Here is a 24808-nt window from a genome sequence, read left to right as displayed (position 1 = left end):
TATATATATATATTACGTACATTCGCTCCTCTATCTCTTTCATCTCATCTCTTATCTCGGCTTCTGCTGTTAAACAGCTTACCTTTGCTTAACCCTCTATCGCATCGTACTGCCTTTAGGCAACGAACCACATATAAATAGAATAAACTATATTTCAGTAATAAAATCTACTTACGTTTTATACATCACTCTATGATGATGGATAAGATGTAAGCGTGAAATTATTAACAATAGAAAATTAATAAAATTAATATATTAATTAATATATTTGTTTATGCGAATTGAAAAACCGTATAGATTCTGTTTCATTTATTATACTTTTACAATTATGTGAACGAGAAAAGTTTACTCAACAATATGATACTTTATTAAGAACATAATTATCATGTTATTGAAGAATGTTTGTATATTTCCTCTTTTTCGAAATGTTTCTTTATTACATTAATTTTTATTATTAACAATATTACGCTCGTTTTTTTAAATTGTCTTTCACAAGCTGCTTGCTTTACGACATTACATCGAAAACACAAAAAAAGAGAAAAAGAAAGGGGGAGAGAGAGAGAGAGAGAGAGAGAGAGAGAGAGAGAGAGAGAGGGTGTCTTCACGAGAAGGGCGTGTCGGCCTTTCCTATCTTTTTTTTTTCCTCTCTTTTACCTGTTTTCTTTTTCAAGCCAGTGAATTAATGCACGTGCCATAAAGTACACTCCTGCAGGAGAAGCCAGCCGTTCGACTTTACGTTCTCTCGATGGAGCTACAAAACTGAACGCCGATACGTACATAGAATGGAAAAGTTAAAAGTAGGTACTTGCAAGAGTGCCGAGGCTCTAGCGATGTCTATCTGCTTTACTTTATCTTTTGCAAATAAGAGATACATGTATAGATACTTGCACATAAAAATATTAATACGTATCGTTATTTAATTCGCAACAATTAGGAACAGATTTCTTTTTTAATTTTTGTTGAGGCTATGTTACGAAAAAAATATATTCATTTTTGCATAACGTTTTAGTTTAAAATAGATAAAAATAATAGAAAAAGAGATAGAACAATCAATTGAAAAATTCTCACAGAGAAAAAGAAAGCAAGATGTTTCAAAATATCAACTCGTTGTTTAAATCAATCAAAATTTGCAAGATATTAAATTATTATTTTGTTATGGTATAATCGAGTCAAGTTCATTTTATCAAATTGAGCGAAAGTTGCTTGCTCGACGCGGAATCGTTTTGAGCAATTAATTATAATTAATCATTGTTAATAGATCTTAATGCGTGGTATTGGTTTTAATCTATTCGCCGTACACCTTGCGATCAATTAAATTTATGCTTAGATAGAAGCGCTGCGCGGAGCATATGCTGTGTACACGTCACATTTTAAATCGATATATGCTAATAACGCGTTTCATGATACGCATTTCGGCTTGTTTCGACGGCGCGCGGAACGTATACCGACTAATCAACTCGACATGATACGAAAATTATGTCATGTATATCATATTTAGCACAAGCATTACATTTGATATGGTTATGAGTTATTCTATACGTGCGACTGATACGCTGAATATGATCAGACTATAAAGTTATGTGACTGTTGGCGTCGCCAGTAGCGAAATAATTTTAGCTTCGGTGATGTTATATAAATCTGCATGCCGTTTTAAGTTTCATTGTCACAATAAGACATATTGCAATTTTGTGCTGCTACGATTATTATATGTTTACAAATAAAATTTTACCACGATGACTTTCAAAATTTTTGAAAATATAATGATGCAGAAAATAATACTTTTTAGTAAAAAGGCATATGTTTTAATTATCATGATGACTTTTTATTCAAATTTTTATTCAAAATGTGATAATTAAAACTCATATCAATTAAAACTCATATGCTTTTCTACTAAAAAGTATTATTTTCTGCATCATCAGTTTCATTATGGATAGAAAAAAAAATTTTACTTAAAGTATCTAAAAATTTAACTAAATACAGATCTAAAAATAATTTTGTTGAATTGTTATGTTAGGCTTAAAACTTTTACTTTCTCTCTTTAAAGCCAAGAAAAAGGAAGAGAGACGGAGAATTTTAAGCCTTGTTTAAAGTTAAAGTAATGTTGATACAATTAAGTCTAAAGCAATTGTAGAATATATGATGAGCAAAATATGATGAGCTGTAAAAAGTTTTGACATTCTAACCAATTTAAGCATCCTACATACAGTTATGTTGATGATCCAACAAAATTTATTTTTAGATTGGTATCTATTATAGCTTTTTAAATATTTTAGTGTTCTTTCCTTATATAAAATTTTGAAACTTTTCCAAAAAAATGGAAAGCTGAAGCATTGTGGACAATATTGTCCAAGATCCGAAATTATATTACAAATATATCTGGGCAGTTAAGATATTTTTAACAAATATCAAATAGCGAAAAAAAATACCTCGAATGAGTGTCGCAATAAAATTCTATCGCAAGGGTTGGATAAAATGCAAACTAACGGATCGTTTCACCTGGGTGTAGAATTTCATGGATTCGGTTGTGCTATACGACGGCGAAAGCATTGACAATTTATCGGCGCGAATCAACCGACTGAATGCGGCGTGCGAGATGCGACACGGAGGAATGCAGTATCGCAATTTCCGGAATGTATTACATGGTTCCATTTCTGCAGATAATCATACCAATTCGCTCATTCCGTCATTTTAAGCGAGCCACTACGCTGTCGTTTCTCCACGACGAATTATCTGCATATCAACTTCCATATGGTTTTTTAGCGAGAAATGTAACAGTTAAAATTAGGATTCGTTAACAGAATCCATCGATAAAATTTCAAGCCTAAATTGTCTTTATATTTGATTTTTTTTATGCAAAAAGATGAAGACGACATTTGGTGTGGACAGTGAATGTTTTTCAAACAAAAAAGACAAGCTTAACTTTAATCTTTCCGGATCGTAAAACATATTTAAAGATTAAAGATTTATTTACAATAATATTTTCAATAATATTATTTATCACAAATGTGAAGATCAATATTTTCTGGTCAAGCAAACTGCGCCTCAACAAATAACAGTTGTTGAAGAGTTTGCTAGAAATTGTAAATCGAAACACAGTTCTAGGACGAAACTAGAATACGTATATTGCAAATTAAATTAAAATAATTTAATATTATAAATGTTAATAAGCATTTTTAAACTACTGTAAATAATATTGCAAAAATATCACCTCAGTCAAAATTTGAAACTGGAATATTATTTATGTATATAACGGTGGTATTAATTTTGTATTCGCTCGAGAATCGGACGGATTCTAATCGTAAATTTCATTGTCAGACCATTAATGTACAATAAAAAATTAACGTCATTGCGAATAATCCCCGTTTAAAGCGTAATATAGGTAGCACAAAATTATAACTTTGTTTCACAAAACGGCTGAAGAATCTAATGGATACAGCGCATGTTTGATGTTAATCCGATCGATTGGTACGATAACAGGCATGCATGATGGAAGACAAGGATTTATCTGGTGCACGAGTCGGGAAGGATCAGGGATCCTGTTTAATTCGCGTAGGGTGTTTTAAGGCCCGAATCCCATTGGCGGACACAATGGCCGCCGTCGACAGATGTCTATCTCTCAATTTCCTGAATGAAAGTTTGCACGCATATGTAAACCAACGCGACAGTACAGTACAGCCATGCAGTGCGAGTTCTGGTGGAATTGGCGGTGCTTCAACGAAATGCATGCGCTTCATCAGTGACATTTCACGCGATATGACTGGCATAAATCAAACTCTTTTCCTTATTCGAGATAATTAGGGGTTCTAAATGAGTTTTCACTAGTTGACTCGTTGTTTAAGTTCGATTTTTTCCATTTTTTTTTTTGTCATTTACCAACTACTTAATCAGTTCTCAATCTGTTCTTGAGGAAAAAATTGTTCGCTATGTACTTCCAATGCATTTCCAAGTATTGACATTTTCGACATTGCCGCCTGCCTGTGTCATTATTAAATAGATTATTACGAGATTAATAAATAATGCATTTTTTTCTTTAGAATATGAGCGTGTGTTATTGTATTTCGCAATGTTAGAGTTTATTAACTTTGGTTTATTAACTTTGCATTTTAATTCTTAGTTGTTTCATACGGTCGCGGTCAAGACTTCTTAGTAAGACGAACTTCATGATTTCACCTTGGCCGTTTAATTATCGGTTAACTCATAGTTTCCTTATCCCAAATGCGGTTAACATTTCCTAGTTAATCGAGGCACCCCATCGACAAAGGAGGAGAGGAAGAAGAGAGTAAATCAGTGAAGATGAATTAAAACTAGCTACCCGTGTGACTGCCAAGTTCGTCATTGCGTTGTCGACGCGAAAAACTTTGGGGTTCCGTACTCGGTTTTATTTATTGTTAGTATGAGCGCAATTTGCTAGAAAGCTAACGGAGATTGCCATAAACAAGCCATAAAGTGTTCACGTTTTATGCATCCATTTTACTTCACTTATCGTCCGCACTCGAACGCTCTCTTTCTCTCTTTCTCACATTCTGTCCCTCTGTCTAACGCGGCCAGATCCCCATTTTAAATGCGGACAGAACGCGGCGGGGATTTTTATCGCGAGCCGGGCGAGCTGACTTTACGTTAATCATACTAAAAATAACAGAGACGCCAGAGTGGTTTTCGCCTTGCGTATCCTTGCCGCGCGCATTAGTATGCGGCATGGGCAGAGATACCGAGCCTCGAAAAATGGGACATTAATCTGTTACATTACCTATGACAGTGAGAAACAGTGCCTTAAGTAGCTCCAAGCTGCGGGCAAACGGTGCTATTTATAACATAGAAGCGTTCCTTGTTGAAAAATATATAGTAATTCAGAGACACGGGCGCGAAAGGGAGAAGTTGTTCTATTGTTGCTTTCTTTTATGATTATTGATATCATTTGAGGTTACTCTGATTAAGATATGACTTCATGTTCTCTGCCATGTAAAGAAATGACAGTTAACACTTAGAATTTATGGTAATTTATCTCATTAGAATTATAGTACACATTGTTGTGTGTAGAATATATGATTTAATAATAATGGACAAATATATTTAGAAAAGTAGGAAATAAATTTATTCATATATCGCAAAATTAATTTTTATATTGATCGAATTTTTATCATGAACTTAAAACATTAAATTAGAACTGAAATTTTTTTTAATAATTATTTTCTATATGGGGGAATGCAACTGATTGTAAGTTACATTTATTTGAAGGCATCATGAGGCATATCTAATTAATACATTAATTAATACATTAATATTCTGATTGAATGTCTACCTAAAATGATTATCGTCTCTTGCATGTTTTAACAATACCTTTTGGATCTCTCGTCACTTACTTTTCTCTCCGCAATTTTTATCATTTGTTCTTGTTTTTTTCTTACACGTGTTACATTACCGCTTATGAGAAATATATACAGCATATATATATATATATACAGCATATACTTCTTTACTTTTACTCGCATTCATTTATCTAGCTTATCTCGTCACATGCGCGAGTTAGAATACCATAAAAATTCATAATCTAACGGACGTGGTACCGATAAATATTTACATAAGTATATATATTTCAAAGTAGAGATACAAAGATACAAATAGATATTATCAATTATTGAGAAACATATGATATTTTAACTAATGGTTCTCATTATTTCTTTCCATTATTTCTTTCAGTATGACAAATTTTACTTTCCATATTAGATATTTAATTTTGCTAATTTTTAAAATTTTATATAATTAACATAATAATAATTATGTTAACAATATATAAACATTTAAAAATATAACAAGTGAGAGTAACTCTACAGGATTTTCAAAATTATTGTAATTATTTATCTTTCATTTTTGTAACTTTTTTCTTTTACTATATTGTTTTTCTACACTATACATTATTGATGACAAATTTTCTCTCTTTAATTTTTTCTCTTGAAATTACTTTCTATTTGTTATTATTTCACTGTGGGTATGTCATGGAAATGCAAGCGAGCGTCTTTCCGTTTGCTAAGCAAAACTGTTTAACGCGCAAAATGTCCTTTGATCCCTGATCGTTTCGAGGCCACACGCTCGCTAAATTTAAACAAAATTGGATGGAAAGAGACTACAGAGATTGATTTTAATGTAAATATTTTTGGCAGCTTTTAAGAAAAAAGGTCAGCATTTTCTTGTTTAACAACAATTTTATTATTAAGTTTACTATATCGATTTATGAAATAATAATGTTTAAAGGACTGTTTGTCTCAAAAAATAAGATTCTGAAAGAATTGACATAAAAAAGATACACGAGCAAGAAAAATAAATAAGAAGATTTTTTTAAATAATATGTATCTATTTATTTAATTTAAAATAATAATAATATATGATGTAAGAAAATCTCTTTTCCTCGCTCTATTTTATGTAACGCTCTCTGTTTCCTTAATGCGATATTTTATATATTAAATATTTTAAATATTTACACAAATGAGAATCTTTGTATACAGAAATTTTGTCAATACAATCGTTTATGCTTGGCTTGTAAATGATTGATACGAACGGATGGAGTATATGCAGGATAGTAACTGGTAGCGTAATGCTGCTGCCAGTTGTCGTTACGGAGATAGTTTGTACCAGTCAAGTTTCATGATACTGTTAAGTAAGTTTGCGAAAGCCTTGGTTTCCGCGATGAAAATCGCAGCAGCGCACCTGCATATGCTTAAAACAGATATGCATATAGTGATGTTTCAGCAATTCACGTAATCATGTTAGCAATCTTGAAACACAACGTTTCTCTAAAAGTTTTACACTCGATACACACAGAAATTAATGTCGCTTTTATAAAACTATTGACTTTTAATCAGAAATAAAAAGAAACTATTTAAAATGAATAAATGAATATTATAAAAAGAAATAAATGCGTATACCTAAATTTTGAATATTTTTTTATAATAATTTCTTTTTAAGAAAATAATTTTTAGAAACGCAACTTAAAAACGTAACTAATCATACGCTTTAGAAATTATGTTAAGTAAAGACAAAACATCTTAACTTGTTCACTTTATTAATGAAATGAACGGGACTCAGGTAGGCAGATATAGATCATACAAAATATAACTTTGAAAGATACGTTATATAAGACGACACTTTTCGCTTGTAATTAACACCACTGCGTCGATGTTAAGTGGAGCAGTAAGCCAGTGAGCTGATTCTGAGCTATGCGCTTTCCTGCGGCTTCTCCTCGTTAAAGGTGAAGACACTCTGAACTAAATCGGAGAACCATTTCTCCACCCATCTTGTCCCGCCTCTCAACTGCCTTTCACTCTCTACCCCATCTTCGTCGCTGCGTTTCCTCATTCAGGCAACCGTTTGACATCTGAGAGACCTGGGATACCGGTGCCGAATACCAGTCGAATTACCGTAAATCGAACTGCCAACTACCTTCCAGCAAGCGTCCCGAGAGACGGTTGAGTCTCGATCTTAAGTCTGTGTATTAGCGCTTACTGAAACGCTCTCTAAAACGAGAATCACAGCTCATTGCATGTCGGAGTACATAGTCCAAATTCTCGAATTTAAATACAAACAATCATTGTGCTCGACTTTATTCGATTCTACAATAAATTAAAAATAATCTTTACGTAATCAAACTGTTATTAATCAAATTTTTCGATTTTCTTATATCCTTTTCTTTAAGATATTAATATTGTACAGAATTAAATATCGCTATACTTAATGATAACAGTCAAGCTTGCTGGTGAAGGCTTCCGATCGGTTTCTTAGGCGACAACGTTCCAACAATGGACGATGGAATGATTTGAAATCACACCTGAATAATTCGTACAATCTAGAAGGAAGGAAGGCCATCAGCTGGATTAAAGGCAGGACCAATAAAGTAGAAAACGCTACAAAACCGCCAGTATGAAAGCCGACGGTACAGGGCAGCGCGCTTGCCGTGATAAATCGATTTCGTGTGAAACGAACCGTGAAAAATGGCGGGCAGTCGCACGTGGAAAATGTGTTTCGGCTGATAGCGCTTTCGACGCACTCTCTCTCTCTCTCTCTCTCTCTCTCTCTCTCTCTCTCTCTCATTCATTCACTCACTTCCTCTCTCTGTCTGTCTTTCTCTCTCTCTCTGTCTATCTCTCTTCCTTGCAGGCCTCGTTGGCGCCGGTTAATGCAGTTGACCCTATGCAACCGTAAATCTAATCCCGCTGACTGCCGGACGCCAGTTAGGCTCGTTGAACGATCTCTTAAGGGTCACCGAAAGAAGCTAATGTAGCGTTAAATAATTTATAAAAAAGTAGGTCGAAGAATCTTGCTCAGGTAGATCAAGTTTTGATAAAAGTTGCCTGCGCACTTTTGGGCGCAACTCTTTTCTTTTTAAAGCTAATTTTTTACCTTCCTTCTTTCGGTCAGCGCTCTAATGATAAAATTCATATGAATTCCAAACAACTTGAAATATGAAGAAGAAGATAAACTATTTATGATGTTGAGTAACATTGATTATTAATTTAGTTAATATTTCATTAGGCATTAAATGGAAGTTTCTAAAAATTCGAAATTTTCATTAAGCATAAAAAAGAGTCAGGAATGAAGATGTGATCATTAACATCTTTTTTTCACAAAACGAAACTAAAGATAAAAATTAAACATATTTTATATAATATAATGAATACGAGACTATATACATAATAAATTAACAGCAAGGGATGATAAAATTGGAATTTGGATTGTACAATAACTATGCGATACATATTTTTTAGTTCGAAATTTAAATCATAAAGTAGAGATAAAATCTAATATAGAGATAAAAATATTTTCAAATTAAATTTTCAAATGATTATGTCGAAAAAATGATTGGAAGCGATTATAACTTGAGGAAACCGCTGTTGTTTCATAGGATAGAACGAGGTCAGGAGAGCTTCAAGATTGACGATGCGGAAGCATTAAGGAAGGGCAAGGTCAACGATAATGTTCTTATCGCGCTTGTGAAACAGCTGCTTGCTTATCGTGCCTCACAGGTTTCCTCCGTTAGACGATATGCGCATTACGTTCTGAAAATAATCTGATCGAGCAAATAATCCTACGATTCAACACAATTTCAGGAATGTCTCGAACGTGTCTCTGTAGAGAGCATTTCGCATAGTATTACTTTTAATTTCATCTTGGCTAGATTGCATTTTCTTTAATGCACGTGGAAAGTATCAAATAACAACTTTAAAATTACTGAAAACGTTGATGTAAAAGAAGAAGTAAGTGAACGAGAAGATAAATTTAATTAAGTGACACTCGATAATCAACAGTTTTCAGTCGTTTTATCATTTTAAATGTTTTTAATTATTTTAATCGTTTTAAAATTCAAGTTATATTATTCGATGATATTTCACAATTGTACATTAAAAAAAATTCTGATTGAAAAAGGACGAATTAGAAATTTCTGGTTAAATTTATTAGAATTTTAGTTATGGAATTGATTGATACAATATTTTTGATAAAAATCTATTAAAATTCTTATATTTTTGCCAGAATAATTATATCAATTAGAATTCTAATTATCTCAAATAGAATTCCAATAGATTTAACCAGAAAATTCTGATTCGTCCATTTTTCCAACAAAATTACTATTTAATCCAATCAGATCATTTTTCTTAGTGCATAATTCTCAAAAAAATTCTTTATGTAACATACTCTAATCACAGGACACTTATATTTGATAACATTTTTAAGAAATATATAATAATTTTACATGAAAAGAGGTAGAAGAAATTTTTATCTTTATTTTCGGGAAAATTACTGTTGAAAAATTAGTAATATCTTTTTCCCTTTTAAGCATACATGATTTTCCTGTCAAGTTTCCTAAAGTTATAGTGAAGCTTGTTGGAAATAACAGGAAATAAAAGTAGTCTTGAAATCTTTTTCATAAAACTTTGCAATAAATTAAATTAAATTAAATTAAATCTGCAATTATTTCTCTTTAAACAAATTTTCACAAAGTTAAAGAAAAAAATTTTCATAATTGATAAGCGTACGCGTCTATTTTTTTTTTTCTCCCCTCACGAGGATAATTTGACAGGAAAGCAGCGCGTAGCGGTTCGACTGGAAACATCGAGGCAAAATTTTATACGTTGCATACTGCCTGAACAAGTCAGCGCGTCCAGCCATTCTTTATTAAAGGGCATACCGATCCAGAAAGCTTCAAGGCCTCTTGCGTGATGAATGTAAGGCTGAACTCTTGTAACCTAACCCGTCTCGACCTAGCCTACCTTTACCGAAAGGACGTACCTTCAACTCTGTTTAACTTCCACCTGAATTAGCTTTCATCTACCTTGCGGGTCGTTCCACACATTGTTCTCCGCAATCTAACTCGACGTCGTTTACATTTCGCAGTGGCCCGTGCTAATGTTTAAACCCTTCACCGTTCACCGCGGATCACTTTGCTCGGTAAAACATCTATTACCTATAAAAATTTACCGCCTGAGGCATGTATTGTTATATGCCGTGAGTTGAAATGAAATTTTGTGAGAATTATGAATCTTTAATTCCTCTTTGATACATTGAGAACAATTTCTGATTAAAAACAAATAAGCTAGAAGATTCTGCAGGTCATATCAGTCAGAATTTTGGATATCTTAACTAGAATTATATAATATTTTTCTTATTTTAAGTAATAACGCAATAATTTTACAATACAATTACGCGTTTGTTTTCGTTTTTCTTATGTATATATTCATTAATTAAAATTCCGAAAGTGGAATTTTCTTTGGATTAAAAAATTAAAAATTAAAGAATAGGGAAATATTAAAGAATGGGGAATTTTTTAGTAGTTTATATCTGAAGAAATAGGTCGTTGCCGCATTCTTATTAAAAAAGTATTTTTAAATCAATCAAAGAATACGAACATAAAAGAAGATGTAAAAACATTTCAAAAAACTTTATAGTATATATAGTATATATAGATCTTCTGCAATTAATTACGTAAAGTAATGTACTATCGGTGCATTCGAAGAAGTGTCTTACGCTGAAAACACTCTGCTTCCATCGATCGAATTTGACATCGCGTGCAGAAAACAATTTGAAAAATAAAACGAAGTAGGATGTCCAACGATCGACTCTAGTCGCAGGTCTTCGTACCAGTAAAGCTCGAGCTTGTCTGCGCAATAAGGATCCGAAGCATTACAGACAACCTAGGTCGGTCCCATCTCATCCTCAGACGGAATGTTTTGCATTTTAAGAAGGTGTCGGATATCCTTTGCGTTATCCGAAGACAGGCCTTCCCTGTTGCCTCGCGCTTGTCGCGAAGCGAGGGTACAGAGCAAAGAAGGGAAAAAGGTGAAGGGAGACACGAGAGGCAGAGAAGAGCGATCCCTCCCTTGAAATCCGTAGTAATTCACGGTCCTGTATTACGTGGCAAAAAGAACACCCCTCCCCCCCTCCTTTCTCCCCTTTGGCGAGACGACCGATGCTAGCAGGGTCGCTTTACAGTGAACGAACGGAGAATTCGCACGAGCGTGTTAGCAGAAGCGTCCGATGTTAGCTACATTTAATGATATTTATTTTAGGTACGCGGTACCTTCGTCGACATTACAAATTATAGTCGCAATATTCTCGAAAATTTCTCAATCTTAATATAATGTTTTATATATTTTATAAACAAATCCAATTTTTTGTGTGAAAAACTGACAGAAGTAGATTTTTCTTATTTTTTTGCTACTTCATAATACCTATATTAATTATATAAGAAATGTGAAAACATTCTCGAATTATTTTTACTTGTAACATTAAGAATCTATTTATAAAAATATATATTTGTAATATATTACAAAGTATAATATTATGGATGAGGATTGAAGTAATACCGTGTAATATTACAAAAAATATATTTCTCAAAATAAGAAATTTTTAAAACCTTCGATGATTCAAGACTTCTCAAGTATTCCAAGAATATTAAAAATTTATTCCGAATAATGTACGAAATAATTCTTATCACACATTCGAATAGATTTACACTTTGTGTTTGTTATTAGTTATAGGATATCATTTATAATAAACGATGAAAGAATAATATTCTATAAGTAAAATTAATAAATGCTCAAAGAGACGAAAATTTGGAAAAGTCGTTGTGAGCGAATAAAAAAAGAATTGAAAAATAGTCATCGGAAAAAGGATTGTTGGACTCTCGTGTGGTCATTTTCTAGAGGACTCGAAGGACAATCGCATTTAATCGAGTCGCCGTTTACCGAGGCTCTTGCTTAAAGGAGATCCCAGATGAAACGAGAGCAAACTCGATCGTTCCGGTATCTAGGAGCTGACAAACTTTGTTTTTCTTTCTTTTTCAGGAAAACCCTTTTAAAAAAGCAGTACTTTCTCTTTACTGTAAGATATATTTCTCAAGTTGTCTTTTAATGATTTGATTTTATTAAATAATTAAAATTAGTTATTAATTTACGGAGAGATTTGCGAGTAACCATTGTGCAATAAATTATAGAAAATTGCTGAATTCAAAGAAAAAGATTATAAGACGAATCTTATTTCTTTGAGAAATTGCGACCGTATAAAAGAAATATTCTATAAATCAAGAAATAGATGTGTATAAGGAAAAATAAATAGAGATTAGAACTCATTTATAATTAAACTACGTAATTTCGTAAGTTTAAGGGAAAAATTTACCTGTCCATCATATGAAAAGTCTTTCGTTTTATAAAATAAAGTTTCTACCATTTTTGACATGAGTACAGAGAGAAAAGAACATTTAATTCTCGGTGGAATTTGTAAAGTTAGCTTCTCCGTCCTTGATTTTGTTCGACGAATAACCGATATATTATTTAAATACTAAAAATCATTTATGTGATTTCGAGCATCTTTTCTCATTTGACGCATCGTATGCGTCAACTCAGATTTTTGACGTATAATTTCAAATCGACAACTACTCATTGATTTCTATCCTGGAAATAACGCGCGTTTGAACAAAAATTCCAATTCAATTCCATTATTCTCTACGTTCGAGAAACGCGTTCGTTTGCTTTTGTTTATATTCTTACTACTTGTTCAATCGTCAAGCATTGATGTCTGACTTGTTTTATATGATATTTTCCTCGTGAATCTATCGCGATACTTTACGAAAGAAGATAAGTTAGATATATTCTTATAAGGTTTAAGTTAAATTGGAGCTCTTACCTCGAGGTGTTATCAGCGCCAACAACAACGACAAAAGTTGTTCATCGAAATGGGATTACTTTTTTATTAAAGGACCGCATGATACACATTTAAGATTCACAGCATATAGCAAAAATTAAGTCCATCTTTTTTCATGTTATATTTATATAAAATTTTAAATATACTCCTCTTTCTCTCTCAATTCTCTCAACCATATGAAAATGCATAGTTATGTTTCTACGCCCATTTTTTTCACATGTAAAACATTTTTATTATTTAAATTATGTTTAGAAGACATTAAAAACATATTATTGCAATCTTGACGTATTAACTAAAATTATATGAAAAATAATTTTTATATCTTAGTATTTAATATGTATATTTTAATGTTTTATAATATGATTAAATTATTATTTAATATAATTTCTTTTCAATAATTATTTTATTAAAATAATAATGGAGAAATTGAAATTGAAATTGAAGCTCTTCGATAAAAATTTTTATAAGAGAAAAAGAAATAATAAAAGAACTATTGCCAGAAGGCAATATTGGTGCGTAAACATTTATATCATGTATATTATGTATATAATTGTTTGTGTAATATTTCCATTTTGCTTCTATAATGATCGAAGAGATAATGGAAAATCGCAAAAAAGATCGAACATTTTAACACAAATATTTGCCCATCTATGTCCTGACGCTTTTTTCTCTTATAATAGAACAGATCGTTAGCAGACTGATAGTTAAGGCCACGTGCCACAATATGTTTTGTTTTCTTTATTGGCCTCTTCTATCATGCAATCAATACCAATATTTAAGTAATAATAATGCCATTAAAATGCCATTCATATAATTAGAAAATTCTTTTTATACTGACTTCGATTCGAAACTGATATAGTAGAGTGTGATTTGGGATCTGCATATTGTGAGAAATAAATTCGTTCGATTTTGGAATACCAAAAACTGAATTCTCAAAAAAATTTGCAATCGTCTCGAGTCATCCCTTTGCAACGCGCTCGCAACCAAGCCAGTGAGCGAGATTTATAGACGCGTGGAAGGGATATCGATCGCGTAGGCCCATCGTGTATTGTTAGTAATTGGAACATTTATGAGCCAATCAATCACTTCTGCTGTTGCAGTCCCCCCTATGCTCTGGATACCGCACCAATTGGTCGGCGCGCCCCTGGGTTACTCCGTTATTCTGGAATGTTATACCGAGGCTCATCCGACTTCTTTGAATTACTGGGCAAGGGAAGACGGTCTAATGATTCACGAGAGCAGTAAATACAAGACTGTATCGTTACCCGATAAGCCATCTTACAAGACGCATATGATGCTCACGATAAACGATATACAGGTGAGTGGAAGCATGCATCGATTAACAATTCCGTTTGATTCTCAAATGAAGCTCATTCAAAAATTGTCAAAAAATTCCTCATATTTTCAGCCATAGAGAAACGATTTATGAAAAAAGACAAAAAACAGATTTTTTTTTTTTTAATTGAATGAGGCTTTATCATTAATGATATAAATCATTAATGGTATAAAAATATCTTCATCTCTTTCAATACGTTATACGAAAAAAAAATTAAGCGCTATTTTTTTTGTGTTGTTGTTTGTGTGTGTTGTATGTTTAATGAATTAGAATTGCATGTTAAAATGCAACATAATTGCTGTTAAAAAAGAAACACATCACTTAATTATGTACACCGCGTTAAAATTCACGATTGGGTAATAGTAGCATATCGTAAATTACGATCGTTGCACACTGGCGATGAACGCGACAGACGATGAGTGTAATAAAGCATTCGTCTAGAGTAGTCTGCGTACAAAATAAAAATACATAATATACGGTTTTATATACGACATTATATACGGTTAAAGATATCACAATAATTTATTATTATTCAATAATAATGATATTAACATTTTAGAAGACGTGATTTTCATTTATTAATATAGTCAAATAAATAATTCAAGAAGCATCACTTTTTGTAACAATCCTTTTTGTTTTCTTTTTCAAATGTTTTGTGCGCGTAGCGCAATTCAAAATTTAGAAGAATAATAAAGATCTCTGAACTGTCCAATTACGTAGTTATTTATTGATTTATTTATTATACTGTGCATCGATAAAGAATTATAAAGTGAATAATGATGACTACGGTAGATGACTACAATAGATGAGAAAATAAAACGAATACACAAAATAAGGCATCAGCAGAAACTGCTGCTCTAATATCTATTAGAAAAGAGAGAGCAATGAGTTTATAAAAGCAATGAAAATGAAACAAGAACAATTTAATAGCAGATTCGTTAATGCTTTCTTCTTCGATTAAAAGAATACTTCGCATAATTCTATTTTTTATTAATTATAAAAAAATAAATTTAACAAAACTGTGATTATTCAGAATGATAAAATTTCATTTTAAAATTTAAGTTGATAATTAATAAGAAATATTTTATTATATTTACTCCATTAAAATTTCTATGCATTTTAGAGAGTAATTTGCTCGCGCCGGTTTACTTTCAGAGAGAAGACTATGGTAGCTACAAGTGTATCGCCAAGAATCCACGTGGAGAAACCGACGGGACGATTCGTCTGTACAGTAAGTGTCTCGTTTTGCCTGCATGTGCCTCGAGCCATCCCTTCAGTACCGTTTACCAAGGTAATGACGGTTCGTCGCGAGCTGTTTGGCGCGTTTATGTCGTGCTGTCATTTCCCGGTTGTTTACGAAGTCGACGAAGACGGTCGGTTCTCAACGAACTACGTAATTTCTACAGCACATCCGTTGACGGATACCGTGGTTTCTTCGGGCAACGCGCGTTCAGTACGGTTTGACACGGTTAAACTCCACGACGCGCGCGCGTCACGCGATCTTCCTTCTAGACAAATATACCGACGTTAATTACCTTTACCTAATATTTGCCAACAGATCGCGATTTGCAGTGGCACTTTCCTTGAATTAAATCGCAACATTAGTTGGCTACAGTTTAACGCGACTATGTAAATACAAAAAAACAATTCTATGTATTACCGTTTATTCTTGACTGGATCTCAATATTCCCACATTTTTAATATGACGCGCGTACTTTTTTCCCATTTTTTTTCTTTTCGATTCGTTAGTCCTCCCGTTATACGTTACCTTCGTCGTGTGCGAGGTGAGGGAATAAAATGCATACAATCAAGGATTTCATCTGTGGCTTACAGCTATGATAAAATTGGAGATATGGATGAAATATGGAGACGATCGTTCGCATGTACGTATCTCGTGAAAAAGAGTATGAATCGGGACAAATGTAGAATCGAGCAAATAGAATCGATGGCGCTTACGAAAACGAATGCGGGATCACTCCATTAGTATGGATCGGTTTTTCGCATTAGCAATATTCAAATGAAGCGAACATTTAGCATAAAAGACTACGGATAAGAGAGAAAGTGGTGAAATGTAAACCTTTCGAGTTCGATGGAAAACGATTGTTTGATATATATGAGGTGTTTGATACATTTTTTCTTTCTTGTCATCAGTACGAATCTCTGCAAGTAAATATTTAATAAACTAAAATTTTCTGGGATATTTGAATTATTTATACATAAGAAGTCACGCGAGAAATTGATATTTTTAAAAATAGATGTTGCATCATATATTTTCTAGATATTTCTTAATTAATTACACACCTAAAAATATTGTTGTTTTAACCAAAACACTCTGCTTCTATTAAAATTGTAATTGATATTACTTTTAAGCATAGCTGTGTAAAAGTGGATAGTCGCAAAATTCGCGCGTGCCATGCATACTATCCATGTTGTGGCACAGACAAAATTAAAATTTTTCGAAAGTTTTTTTAACTTTGCAGATAAATTTTCCTTGTTTTAAATGAAAAAAAAATCATTCTTTTTTTTATTTACTGCAACAAAATTAACTACGATGTATCATGGTAAATTATTGAGAAAAGCATTTTCACGACGGAATCCTATTCCGATCGGATGACTCGTTGGACTATTGGCGTAGCGCTAATGCTGAATTATTGGTATCCCCGAAAGGGATGCAGGATTAACCGCGTACTAAGAGTCATGTCTCGCAAATGTGTTGTATATCGTTATATATTCTGCTTAAGACACATAATTGCAACGTTTAAAATTAGAAATATTATCTCTACGATTGCTTACATAAACGATTTTTATGATGCTTTTATTAACTTTATATCGATGTATATAGCGAAATGTGATAAATTTGAAGCGAAAGAAATTTAATAAATATATCTTCGATAATGAAATCTTAAAGTATTTCAAGATTAATAAATTAATCTTGAAATTTTATAAATTATTCTTTTAACGAAGATCAATATTCTTATCTTATGCGGAGAGACAAACAAATAACGAGAGGTACGCCCTTTTTCCGTCCATTTAAAATTGTCGATTTAGAATCGACTGTGACCATCCCATTGTTCCGTTTACGAGCAGGAGGATGAGAATACGAGGAAAAAGTCAGACCAGGAAGGAATTCGAATTTCTCGGAGCTCCTCCAAAGAGGAAGCGAAGAAATAACTTCGAAAAGGTCCCGCGAAGGCTTGGTGGAGATGCACGACGGTCCAGAGGAAAGAAGCAAACAAACCTACTTCAGTACAGTCAGTAACAACAGGCGGAAGTAACGGAGCCCTTCGCGTTCCTTGAAGAAGGTCGAGGCTCGAAATTAAGTAGCAGCAGTTAGAGATATGTCAGACGAGTTTTATTAAGCGGCATAAAAAAAGAGATTTGTAGACTGACTGAAGGAAACGAGTGGAAGCTAGAGGAAAGGAGGGAGAAGAAAGATACCTTACTTCGTGGCGTAAGTCGTCCCGCGAAGCGAAGACGATTCCTCGGTTGCGGAACTCGTCTACAGCGGCAGTAAAGAATAGGGGAAACAGACAAGGGACCAAGATATGAATTTATTATTAAGAACCGCCTAAGGGGCAAAGTATCCCTGTTTCTTGATATCCAAGCGTATTTTGTACTTGCGTCTTACTTCGTCTTTACCCTCCTTGAGGCCCCTTTTTTCCTTTGCGACAGAGATCTGTTCTTCTCTTTTCTGCCCCACTTGAAAAAGCTCAAATTTCCTGGCTAATTTATTTCGCAGTCGAGTCAAACTGCTATTTGTAGCGGCGTTGAGGTGTGGGCTTAGCACGCAAAATGATGGGTAGAACGAGGAGCAAAACTTATGACGTTCACTTGGATAGTAACAATATCGTATTCATTCGACTCCTCCTTCGTCTCCCTCTACCATACTCTCCCCTTGTGATTTCCTTAACCCGAGCGTCGTATACATAATGCAACGTCCACCCCTGCCGCATCCACCAATTCAACCGCTCTGTGTCGCTGCTAAGACGCGGATTTAATAAACGGCCGTTACGCGGCTGCTTTGTCAGCGTCCATAATGTCATTTTTCACTCCCCTTAATTCGGACATACTTGCTTATGCATGGAACATTATCCCTTAACATGGCATCTGCCAAGAAAAAAATGTAACACTAAATTAGTGTAAATAACGTAGTACTTAAATAGATAACATTGCAACATTTTTTTGAGTCAGTTAATAGTTATCACTTTTTGTTATTTCATGAAATCGCTGTCTTACTTTAAAAGTGATTCAATTTAAAAATTACACTCTAAATTTCTTGCAGTGAAATTTAGAGACTAAAATCATGCAACCATCCTTGAAAAAAAGTGAAAATGTTTCTTGAAAAAGAATGACAATTTTCATGAGATTTCACTCCTGAAGTGAAAATTCACTCTAAAAAGAATACAAAATGGCAGTCTTTTTGAGATTTCATTGTAAGAAATTTAGAATGTAAGTTTTCTCAGAAAAGAGAAAAAATTATTTTTCAACTTAACAAAAAATTATTGATTAATCAAATTATTTTGACAAAAAATATATATTCTTAATCAGAAGCGTATCCATTTTTTCAAAAGAATTCATTTTTGTTATTTCACAATTCTGAAAAAATTATTTATCGACTAAAAAATTATAACTATTTTTATGAAGTTAAATTCGTTCACTTTTGATAATTGATGTGATATTTACTTAATTCATTCATGATAAATATCTCGAAAATTATATTTTTTTAAGTCGTTTTACTTTTGAAGATTAGGAAGCAATATATTAAATAATAAGTTACTTTTCTCTTTATATGAGCTTAAAATATGTTGCAATATTATATTTTATTTATCATAATTATTTGATTTCTATCTAAAAGTCAATTAAATTAATTAATCAATGTATGTATGTATGAAATTTGATTTTATCATCACTTTATTAGTTTATCTTTTTTTGATGAGGTATATCATTTTAGCGATTGATGTGTATATTCCCAAAGCTGCATTTTTACATCTGACAAATTTTTGATATCATAAAACATTTTCGAAAGATAATTATAATGCGACTCGCGACAGTAAAAATCCCTTAATGCTTAACAAGCTCTTGATGAAATTCTTGCAAACGGAAAACTTTTCGTTGTACTCAAATTCCTTCTGCAAATCCATACTGAGTTGTCGGACTTTGAAAACTTTCGCGGTCGCGTGGTATCGTGGCTCGTAAAGTTCTACGAGCTTTTCATTTGGATTTGAGAATTTCACTAACGAATTCTTCAGCGTAAGATGCAAACGAAGTCGTGGCCCAGCGTGACTTTGATAAATTTGTTGTGAAACTCTTTCTGCACATGCATTCCGGACGCTGCTAACGCAGCGGCACTTAGCAATTTTGTCGTCGGAGTTGCACGGAGGAACGAATTTCACCGAAAATCTCGTTTAGATTTTGAAACGTTGCCGGCAAGCATTTTCTCGCTGATATTCACGCAGATAGTATCTCTAGAAGTTATATTCTTAACTTATCTGAGGGGTGTCCTCCAAAGAAATATTCATTTCTAGATTTTCAGCTACATTGATATTCCTATTTCTTGAATAATTTTGGAATATCATGAATATATCATGAATTGCATCTCATGAGAACGTAACTGTCTTATTATTGTCAATCATGCAATTACTATAACATTATTGCAATTAAATGCTTTTAGAGATTTTCAGTAAGACATATATAGTATTTGAACTATTGTTATTTATGTATACATTTTTATAACAAGTCCATGAAAAAAGCTAAAATAAAAACAAAATTTAAAATTTTTTAATAAAACAATTTTTTAACAATTATAATGCTACTTGCTTACACTCTCACAAAAAAGTGACACAAAAGTTCAAATTGTTCAAGAAAGAAGAAAGAAAAAAACTTGCATATTTTAAAATTAATTATTTATTACATTTTAATATTAAACATAACTTAATTTAGAGTTAATCAAATTGCTTGTTTCAAGTTCTCTAGAATAAGTAATGCAGATATTAATATTTATAATGTTGTTATCGCCTAAAAATTATTCCTATTTTGATTTCTTATATTTCTTGAAAAGTAAGTTTGAAACCAACTATATTACTTTTCAAAGCTGATGTATTTAAAACACAATCCGTATAATAATAATAAAAAATTCGAAAAATTGTAAGGTCGTGTCATTCTTCTTGTGGAGATGCGATGTAGCATTCTACTTATAATATTAAATCTATACTGATATTTGTTTCATATAATAAGTATATCGTTTTGTTCATTGATTTATCATTTATAATAAAAGATGATAGTAACACAAAATCTTGAAATTATATCGTCACCTATATAGATTTAAAACTACAATTTTTCTCTCTGTAAAATGTCTTGCAGTATAATTTACAATAAAAATCACGTGAGATTTCACGTTGAAGAACTCGTCGTTGAATTCTTCATCTCGAAAGGCGAACGAACATAACTGTTTGCTCCGTGGATACTTTTGGACGGTGCGATATCACGAAGTTCTCTATTACCTCGGCCGCTTAATTATGAATTGATCAGACTTCTGCAAACTCGGCAGACACGAAACGGGACCCACCGATGGCACACCTTTCTATAACTTCGTCAACGCATGGAGGCGTAAAAATTTTGTACCGAGTTGTATGGAGACCGCTGTCTACCTTCGGGGCATGAGTTCTTACCGCACGGCCGAAACTTTAACGTGGAAAGCCTCGGGGTCGCTTCGAAACTTTTGTCCTCCTCGTTGAATCGCGATTCTTAGTAATCCCCGATTCAATAAATTATTTATGATGCAATGGACGAGCAATCTTACACCCCCGTTTACTATACTTAAGATACGAAACTGCGTTGCTCCAGTAACGCTGTAGTATCGTAACTTTATCGATATTCTTTCCATCAATACTAATATGTTGATATGTGCATGCGTTTTTTTCTTTCTTATCAGAAAAACATTTAGTAAATTTAAAAAGGACGTTTAATGAAATATAATCCATTATTTCACAGAGTTTGTAGAGTCAAAATTTTTCGAGATCTATAAATTGAACTTTAAAAAACGCATTAAAAATAATCTGTATTCCGAAATGCGGAGATAATGATTACAAAAGAAATGTTTCGCGCGTGTAACGGTGTGATATACATCGTGTAACCTAAATGACTTCATTTACGCAAGAGATTAGGACAGAAAAATAATTTCACGTTATCATATCGTACTGATGTTGCATAATCGGAATAATGTGCATTGTTGTTGCGGTAGGTATGGCGCATTTTCTCTAGCTGTGTGCTCTGAAAATTGAGAGTCTATTTTTAATGGGTGCATTTCTCTGTATATATGTGAAATAATTATGGACAGCGACCTTGTTATCTAAATTCGTTACATGTGCTTCATTTTGATTGCAGAATAAAAAAAAAGATAATCACGCGCTTACGACATAGCTTTCAAACTCTATAGATATAAATTGTCACTCACAACAAAGAAAGGCTTTGCTCGTAAAACTAAATCAAAATCTATTAGTGCGTCTCGAACTGATTTTCCACATTCCCGGAGTGATTATGAATATTCATAAGCAACTTTGTGATGTATTTTTGAAAATGAGAAGATCTTAGAGCGCCGGTGAAGAGATAATTAAGTTCACGCCTCGATGCCACCTTGACGGAAAGAGTTGCCGTTTCCCAACACATTTTTGTCTCTTTACTGTGCAAATTTCACGTGGCGTATTTTTAATGGTCGCACGGTTGAATTAATTGCGGAGTAGCGGACACTGCTTCGTTACTTCCTGAAAGGTAAATTCGTTAAATGTCTCGTTCTCTCGCCATACACGCGGACAATATGCGTGCACATATTTGCGTATGTATGAGCGTGGAAGCGGGCGACAAGTACTTTTTATGAGAGACCATTCCAGATTTACCGTCGTGCAAACTCGCCGCGAAAATAGGTCAGCGGAAAAATCGGCGGGGAATATCTTTGGGAAACAACAATTGCCTTGAATGTATCAATACGTATTTAGTTGTGTTTGAAGTATATTTTTCTTTTTGTTAAGCTATCATTGTTTCTGATATCTGGACTACACATTATTTTTACGTTCATTATTCTAGCTTTTGCAATATAAAAAGTTTAATGCATATTTATATATCTTCGATTAAAATTTTTTCAAGAACAAAGATTGACACACACATACACACACACACATACACATACCTTTTGCGATTAAAATATTGCTAAGATTAATTTATTACAATTATACAATACAGCACGATTAATTTTTATAATTTTAGAATGCTAAAAATTAATACTTAATATGTATTGTATCTAAAAATTGGAGGCGTAATATTCATTTCATTTTATTAAATATAAAAAAATTCATGCTCTAATAGACGTAAGCTCCTTTCAAAGCGTTTTGACACAATCACAAAAAAATGTTTTTAAAAAAATGTTTTTAAAAAAATGTTTTAAAAAAATATTTTTAAAAAATGTTTAACTTGACGGAAAATTATTGATTAATCAAATAATGCCGGCAAAAGAAAATATTCACAATTTAATGTCATTTTTGTCATTTTTGTTTTACAATCCTTAAAAATCTGTTTTTCGAATTGTGACAATTTTGACAATTTTTAAATGAAATTAAGTCAATTCACTTCTGATTGATAGCGTAATGTTTACTTAACTCAATCATGATAATTATCTACTTAAAAATCATAATTTTCGGGTTATCGTCATTTTCGAAATAAGTTTAGACAATGATATTATATTTGATTCATAGACAAAAGAAACCAATCTATAATAATATTCTGTATCATGTTAACTTTATAATTTTATAATTTTAATAATTAGTTAGTTAATATTTTAAGAAAAAGTACTCGCTAATTTTCTGCTTTCATGGTTAAGTTATGTGTTAATTCGGCATTAAAATGATATTCGTAAATAATCAAGATTTTATTAAATGTACATTTTCAACACAATATTATCACTGGATAAATCAAACAGAATATAGCAAAAACAAATTAACGATGAAAAAACGCTAACTTAGGTTCTATTTCCAGTTCCACGTAAAGCTAATACCTATAAAAGCCGCTCCAAACGGCCAAAACTCATCAATCTAGGGATTCTGTCTGCGACTTTTATCAGTCGTGCGCGCCACGAACGCGCTCCAGGGATAATGAAAGAAAAAGTGTCGCCGCCCATGTCAAGCTTTAATTGTCATCCTTTATTGGATGGTCACTCGTTGTCACGTCAAGACAGTTGCGGCGTGTAAGCTCACAATCAGATACTCTGGCACGCGTCTGTGTCTCTCTTTTTCCTCTCCCCTTTTACATTTCTTTTTCAGCTTCCATTTCGTCGTTTTCGTCGTGCCTCTCGGCGGCATCACGGGGGATATCTCTGAGAAAGAGACACCAGATGAAAGAGCGATAGAGAGTCGCTTGTATAATTCATAGGACCGCCTGGCGTTCGTGGTCGATGGATCAACCCCGGTCGTGCCACTACGCCTCTTCGTTTTCCCCTCCTTCGTCGGGACTCCCTGCGATAGTAGTAACCCCCGCAGCATCTCAATGCTGACCGACCAGCAGATTAGCCCAAGGAAATTGCCAAACTTCTCTTCGCTCCGGCAGGAAAGTCGATTCCGAAAGTCGTTCCTCAAACGGCCAGTAACGTCGGTCTGCTGGGCGACTGTGCCCTCCCTCCGGCGACTGTCTCTTAAACAAACTAATGCGCTGTAACTTCGTCTCGCTCTCTGCCGATGGGCTTTACGCCTCCTTTTGCGTTTGCGCGAGTGCTAATTCGGCTAGGAAGACTCTCAGTGCCAAGACTGAAGGAACAAACAATAATACTCGATTTGTGAGATGAGAGAATAAATCGTTCGTCGAAAGTTTCTACACTAATTTCATAATATTTGAGCACTCCTTGTAATAACACACAGTAATGTAATATTCGGATCGATCTTCTTCTCGATTGTCGATTTAAAAATTTAATGAAGACAAGCATTAATGAGATAATTATAATATTAATCTAATATTATAATATTATAATATTATAATATTATAATATTAATCTAAAAATTTAGTCAACGATTAAAAACATGTTTGTTGTTTTTCACTAACAATAAGATTCCAATCTTGTAATAAAGTGTTCCACAGCGTACAATTTGGTTAATGAGAGAATGTAAAATATACATTTAATTAATGCATAAACGATTCGATTATATCAGTTGTATTGCCACGAAATTGCCTTCACGTTCATTTAATGGTACAAGCTTCCAATTACCAGTAACATTGGCAACGGCGAAAGTAAGCAAGCAGAAGATGAAA

The 24808-nt window shown here is 33.1% G+C and overlaps 1 pseudogene; it reads left to right on the top strand.

Moving 5' to 3' along the window:
* LOC108684881 overlaps nt 1-24808 on the top strand; it is a 179798-nt pseudogene that overhangs the window by 134651 nt on the left and 20339 nt on the right.

The sequence above is a fragment of the Atta colombica genome, unplaced genomic scaffold, assembly GCF_001594045.1.
Source record: "Atta colombica isolate Treedump-2 unplaced genomic scaffold, Acol1.0 scaffold141, whole genome shotgun sequence".
Classification (NCBI taxonomy): Eukaryota; Metazoa; Arthropoda; class Insecta; order Hymenoptera; family Formicidae; genus Atta; species Atta colombica.
This window is presented reverse-complemented; position numbering and strand designations above follow the sequence as displayed.